This window comes from Stegastes partitus, unplaced genomic scaffold, assembly GCF_000690725.1.
Source record: "Stegastes partitus isolate 25-593 unplaced genomic scaffold, Stegastes_partitus-1.0.2 Scaffold1412, whole genome shotgun sequence".
NCBI lineage: Eukaryota > Metazoa > Chordata > Actinopteri > Pomacentridae > Stegastes > Stegastes partitus.
The window spans coordinates 45829-53225 of record NW_007579143.1 but is presented as its reverse complement, the minus strand read 5'-3'; the positions used below and the strand labels follow the sequence as shown (position 1 = coordinate 53225).

General features: G+C 40.0%; 1 protein-coding gene across 2 annotated transcripts in view; it reads left to right on the top strand.

Moving 5' to 3' along the window:
- The first annotated feature begins 985 nt into the window (after nt 1-985).
- csnk1g1 (casein kinase 1, gamma 1) overlaps nt 986-7397 on the top strand; it is a 38526-nt gene continuing 32114 nt past the window's right edge. For both annotated transcript variants that reach the window (XM_008299401.1, XM_008299400.1), the window contains exon 1: nt 986-1151. The gene's annotated coding sequence lies outside the window, so the exon portion shown is untranslated. The remainder of the gene's footprint in view (nt 1152-7397) is intronic.

Genomic DNA, 7397 nt, shown 5'->3' with positions numbered 1-7397 from the left:
TTAGAGACAGACAACCAAGCACACTCACATTCACACCTACAGACAATTTAGAATCACCAATTAACCTCAACACTGTGGACTATGTAAAGAAGCCAGGGAACCTGGAGAAAACCCACACTCCACGGGGAAAACACACAAACCGGTGACCTTCTTGCTGCGAGGCATCGGTGCTAACCACTGCTCCACCTTGCAGCCTGTTTTAAAGGTTCATTCCACCCAAAATACCACTTATCATTTCAGAGTATCTTTAACCCAAAATCCTGTCTAACAAATAAACATTGTTTTTAAAGGTTTATTCCACCCAAATAATATTTTTCACCAAACAGGTTAAAGGTTTGTATGACCCAAATAGTACTTTCAAAAAATGGGTTATGGTTTTAAAGGTTTGTTCTTCCCAAATAATACTTTTTTAATAAACAAACCATGGTTTTAAAGGTTAATTCCACTCAAAACTATACATAGTTCTTTTTCTCCCAGTGTGTGTGGACTAGAAAAGCTAGTTCCCCTTTGAAGTAAACTAGTGGTTGCTGTGTCATCTGGCCTAATAAATAAATAAATAAATAAGAAAGAAAAATAAGGGTCCTAGAAGTGAGGTCCTGTAACTGCAGCCTCCTCTCTTTTCCTTTTCCTTTACATAGATTAAAAACCTTCCCATCTTAAATGAATGCAGAAACATGTGCATACACATTTCTCCCAGAATGAAGTGTTTAATGGAGGAGCCCTTCTTCATGTGTCCCCCCAGTGTTCAGTTGTCATCTCCGCCCGTGGTTAAAGGGCTGACACACTTTAAAGCAGGACTCAGGGCTGCAGGCGGATATCTTGCTGCGGTTCGGGGCTGTGTGAGGAGTTAACCGTGACATAGGGATGGTGTGATGCTCAATTAGCCAGTGTGTGACCTGGAAGTGTGCGTGCCGAAGCGGGCGGTGCCGTGTTTCTACATCCGGAGTGCTCGGACCTTTCACGAGCAGCGAAGGCAGACGAAGAATGGAGAGAGAGCCGCTAACCAGACTGTTAGCGTGAAACATCAGTAACAACAAGCGGCACAGAAAAGAGGGGGGAAAAAACTCACACTGAGCCCCGGGAGACCGTTTAAACCTGCCGCGAACAGCACACAGCCCGCGTCCCGACCGTGTGGACCCGCTGCCGCCGAGGTGAGCCTGTTGTGTTTGTTTGCGGTGAGCTAACGTTTGGTGGTAGGCTTTTGGTTGTTAGCTAATATTTTCATTGCTAACGGGGCTAATTTCCTTGTTGCGCTCGGTCCAGCTGTCACCTAGCCGTCAGGAGGTGTTAGCTAAGGCGTTAACACCAAGCAAAGCTTCATTTTTATGTCTTTAAACAACCCAATATTACCGTTTGCAAGATAATTTCTGCGTCGCGGGTTTTCCCCCCTGAATATATTTTAAACCAGAGCAGCCACTGTGGCTAAGTAATGTTTTGCTAACGTTAGCTTTGTGACTGGTTAGTCAGGTTTGATGTTGGCAGGCTGGTAATTTTAACTTAAGCTAGTGGTTTGTTCGGTTGCTGATCGATGGGACCATCACTGATGTTCGGCTGCCATAGCTGGCTTTGTCCGAGAAACGTTGGTGCACAGCTGCCAACTCGCTTCCTTGTTTTGATTCCACCGGAGGCCTGCTTACAGAGGATCGATCATCTTTATATTAGCCTCAGCTGCTTCTACCCAATACTTCCTTAGATGTGAAAAATAAAGCCAAACAAAACACAGTTTTGTCACTGCAAGATCAGGGCTGCAAAGGCAGGATTGCACTGTGTATAAAATGTGCACATTCAACCAAGGCCCCCCTCTCAGCCTGGCCAGAGTTGTAATGAAGCATTTATGGTGTAAGTTCGGTTTTTGCCAAATGTTGAACATAAATGTGAAGTTAAATCATCCCTCGCGATGTAGCTGCAATGAAGATCCTCCATGCTTGTGGTCAAACTGGCATAGATATGGATGTTGCGTCTCAGCTGCACAGATGGTTTACTACAGAATCAATACAGCATGGCCCATGATCAATTACTCTCCAGCCAGCAAAATAATTAGTTACCACATTTTCCACGAAATAACCCAGTGGCATGTTTTAAGAGAGCAGTTCTGAAGTTTGCATTTTAGTACAATATGTTACTTGGTAATACACAGATTATTGTTTGACATCCAAAGTGGAGTAAAAGCTGGTGTGGAATAGTTGCATTGATCTCACTGTTAACAGGCATCAATTTGCAATAATCCACATCTAAGCAAACTGTTGGATAAATGCATTTGTACATTTTTAATAACTGCAGATTTTAAAGGAATTATTTACTTGAAAAAACATTGGTTTGTTTCCATAAGGTTTAAGGTAATCGATGATATGTTTGTGTGCATAGTGCAATATATGTGATGGTTTTAGCTCAATGTTTCAGGCCTGAATGAATTTGGAAAAGGATATAATTGGTAAACATTTGACACATTGCGATTTGATTTGCAACATCATTTTTTAAAAGTCAGGCTTCAGTTTAGTATGTACATAGATTTAAAACGCGATTAAGCGTTGCAACTTGAGATACCACAAAGACACGCACAGGAAGACGACACAAGTGTCTAAAAACCGTTGACACAACAGTTGAAACCCTGTATCAGATACAGTGCATAACTTGTATCCTAAATTTCTGTCTTTGCAATATATTTGTTTATTTATTTCAAATTTCCAATTGAAACACATCTATTGTTCGGCCTTAATGTGGGTGCACACAAAGTCCTGGCTTGCACGTGCTGTTTTATATGAACTGATGGCGAAGGAAGAGCTTGGATAATCTAAATTCTCACCGGTTACAGTTCATAAGAGCTGGCTTTAAGGAGGGAGGCAGCTGTTAGCTGGCACTGCCACAGTAGGAGTCTGCACTGTTGGCAGGCCCCCCTCTCAGGCTGATCTTTCCACTGAAGGTTAATCACTGCACTCAGAGCCTTTATGTTTCTGCAAAAATGAAAAGATGTCAACAGATTAGTCATTTTTAATAGATGCTAATCAGCGAGAAGCATCTCGGTTTCTCAAGATATTTTGACAGGCAAATTTGTGGACTGTAATCAACGTTTGTAGAGCCTTTAATACCTTTTCAATGGCACCTTACTGCGTTGCTGAAGGAAACACAAGAGTGAATAGTGGCAGATTTTAGAACTAGCTATTAACCAATTACATCAATGTTCATAAACTCTTGAAATATTTCGTTTTTGATTATCGGCGTCATCAAACAAACAAACCCCTGTGCCTGTGATTAGACTGCAAACAGTTTAGTGTGTATGTGTGTTTGTGTCTGTTTTGATACTCTCCACGTTTCACCAGGGTATTATGACTGGACTGTGAAAATAATGCTGTCATAATACGTTGTTTATATATTTTTTATGAAAACCAAATTCCCACTTTATCATTTCCAGACTAGAACTAGAAAATTAAATTGCTCATTTTCAGCTGAGAGTGTTGGTGATGTGACACAGAGATCAGCAGAAGTTATCACCTGCAGTCACAACAAGTCAATTTCGAGAGCGTTTTCAGTAATATGACACATTTTGTGTTCGTGCAGAATGAGCTTCATTCAGAGCTGCAAATCTGTGGGATATCCTGATGGGAGAGAGAGAGGCTGTTTCACTTGAACATAACTGATTGTTCAAAATATGCAGTCGTATTATTGCATGGTATTTGTTTATTTTTCATGCTGGGGGTTATCACTTTTATAGTGACTACCACTTATGAGGAAGAAAAATGAGCTGGAACCTAATGTACACATTGCTGTATAAAAATGTAAAATATTTCTGTGCTTCTTCCATTTAACGTTACACAGGTTCATAAATCAGTGCACAATGACGCTACTATTTCTTTAGCTTTCATACAGACCGAGCCAGAGTCAAATTAAATGTCACTATGCAAAAGAGCACTATATCAAACATCAGGCTGCACCGTCATAAATCTATATTATCATCAGACAGGCAGCCACGTTCACCACTTATCTACTCAAGTCCAGCACAAAACCAACTCAAGTATCCATTATGAAAGTCTACTGTGACATTTAAAATACAGAGTCATCGACACAGTAACAGCATCTGAACTCCAGCTCAGCGTTTCTCTATTTTTTCTCAGTTTTACACCTGGGAGTCAAGAATTGGTTCCCATTAACACTGTTTCTGGATTGTCTGCTTCCTGTAGTTCTGTAGCTCTGAAAAAGTCCATTCCTTTTGTTGCTGCCTGATTTTTTTGCAGAACACATTTTTAAGAAGCCTGCCACAACCAACACATACTTAAATATCTGTTTGCAGTACGCAACATTTTCAGCTGCTGTGAAAGAAAGAATTCTTAAACAAATCTGTGAAAAAAGAGGGGGGTCAGTAAATTAAATCTGTAATGGGATTAGAATTGATAAAATCCTTTCATGTCTATTCCTTCTGAGAAACGCAGTGACTTTAATATGGTGCCAAAAGGTGTGTATCCTTAAACATATCCTCATTTATCAGGAGACATGGCACCGCCATGGGGATCAAGGCCGGGGATTCCCCGCCTTACATCAAAACTGAAGAAGCCATTCATCAACATTGGGGAAACCATTTATATAGAACTCCACAGTAGTTTCTACTCCACAGTCTTCCACAGTCCAGTGGATTGCTCAACTTTATTCTTTTCTTTTATTGATTAAGTGCTTGGCTAAAATTAATTTACACAGACTATGTCTGCTGTATAAAAAAATGCATTTCTATGCAATTGTTCCACAGCATTTAGTTTGTAAATCCTTTCTTCATGAGGTAAACAAAGCTACGGGGAATCCTTCTAAAATAATGCAATCTACACAGTTTCAGCTAAAATTGAACATTTGCAAAGACAATAGCTATTGTGGGGCTGTTGTATATTGGATTACATATCCTTTTGCAGCTGTAGATATTGCAACAGTGAGTCCTTTATTCTAAAATGCAAGATACTAATGGGTTGGCAAAACATTCCTTTAGACTTTGTTCAATTTAGTATAAGTAAGTTAACATATTCAGTGATGACACAGAAGAAACAATACAGCAGATAAATGATACCAGGACACTTATAGCAGAATACGATGCTATATATCTTAACAGTTTCAGACGTTTTTGTAGTTTTTCTGCCTTGAATAGTGTGAATTAAGTTCATGTTCCACTTAAATGTTTCTTCTTTCTCCATGGTAATCCTCAGGTTAGGCATGTCTGAACATGTTTAAGACAGAGTGGCTGGGGTGGTGTAGTTTTGCTGGCAAAATAAATGACAAATGCATAAAACAGACAAAGACCGTACATTCTGTTTTATGTCCAAATGATAAAAACAAGTTGTCTGTATTGGATTTACAAAGTGGGTCATAATTCTCATCATGTTAGTTAATTTGTTCTAAATTAACTCCAGACTCACACTGAGAGCTCGGCTCGTGTCAGTCTTGTGTGTGTGGGATTATCATCTTTACCGAAACCCTCGTGTTTAAAAACAAAACTAAAGAAGCTTTTGATGCACAGCAAGCTTTAACAGATTGTTAGATTGTGGAAATTACGTTTTGAATTATTCGAATGATTAGCTGTCACCTCGCAGCAAAGCGTTCTGGCTTCAGACCTGCAGGTGAACTTTGTGTGTGGAGTTTGCATGTTAACCTTTTGGTCCTGCTTCCTTCCATCGTCCAACATGTGCACGGTCGGCTAATTGGTGATTCTAAATTGGCTGTAGGTGTCCCTGTGGGTGTGCATGGTTGTCTGTCTTTTTGTGTTAGTGCTGTGTTAGACTGCCAGCTTGTCAATGTCAGCTGGAAAAGACCCGAGTCCCCCCTGCAATTCTCTACAGGATAAAGCAGGTTTTGGTTAAAAAAAATGGAAGATCTAATCAGGCTTAGTTTACACAGAAATCCACTCCTCTGTCCCTCGAACACAACCCACACTCAAGTCGTTAACCTTAATGAATGTAGCTCTGAATAAACTGAAAGTTCAAAGCTGTGTTTAACTCAGATTAGATGTGATAATGTAGTTTTCTGTGATGTATGTAGAGAAGTCTGGGCTGTTAAGTGAACAGCAGTCTCAGGGATATAATTAGTGACAGTGTGAACGGGATGAACGCAGGTTGAGTGTGAGTTTGTGCGTTAAGATGGCAGCCTCCTCTTCAATCAGGAGAAACACTCAGCTGAGCTAATCTAAACACTGCTGCAGCCTGGATTAGAGTGGCCTACAAATGATTATTTGCACAATGGAAACTGTTACGGCTCACCATTGGTCTCTGCTGCAAACCTGTTTTATAGCCGTGCAGTTCTGTTCCTGGTTTTATGTAATAGCAACAGTGCTCAGTTGCCCTTGAGAGCAAACTAGCTGTCTTTGATGCTGAGATCTGTGCAGGCAATACTGAGCATGAGTCATCCAGAAGCCCACACACAAATACTTTCAGCAGCAGCCTTTCCATGCTCAGGAATTACAGCATTGTCATGAAAACAGTTGTAGCTGTGGTGTTTTTTTTTTTTGTTGTTTTTTTTTTTCTGGAAGCATAAAAAGTTGTTTTTTAATGTTGAATCGATAATGCGCCTAATTTACAGTCGCCATTTGCTTCAGGGCGATAACTTGCTGAAGATGATTAACAGAATAGAAAGTCCCCAAGAGGCCTGCAGACGATAAAACATCAAACGTAACAGTGATTGCGTAATTACACACCAAACTGCCTTTTGTATTCGCTAATCCCATAATTCAGTATTTGCACAGAAAGGGATAAGTTGAACCAAAAATGACTCTGTCGAGCACTTGACGAAATCCGACCAGTATCCATCAAGTTAAGCTGTGGTGTCCTTGCGAGCAGACGTAGCTTTATATAATTGTTTACATAATATTCTCCGCTGACATTGTCCGCCAGGCTATAGCTGTGGGTGGCGAGATGCCTTCATGATCACAAACTCTGACTTAAGGTTTGTGTTGATGCTCAAACTGGTTGCTGTGTTTTCTGTGACCACTGTGACTTGATTACTATCTGTTCAGCCCAGCAGCGCTGTTGCACGGCGCTACTTGTGTCCTTGTTTATAGCACTGTGTACTTGTAAACACAGATTTTATTTAAAGCCTGTTACTGACTCACGAGCTTTAGAAACGAGTAGAACTTGCTCTCTCATGCTGAAGTTAAATTTAGAAATATTTAATAGCAAATATTTACAATCTCATTGATAAACTGTAGTGATTGCTGACAATTAAATGTGTGGTTCTTCTTATTATTATCATTTTGGTATTAGAATCCTTTTATAAGAGTTAAGAAATTGAGCTTTTTCAGTGTACAATTTGCTGCCCAAAATTAATCTGGCTGAGATTTGCCACTGTGTCAGATTTGTCACATTATATTTAGGGGGTAGTTTCTTTGAAGTGGGGTTTTATAAGGTACTTATCCATATTCAGTGTATTACCTG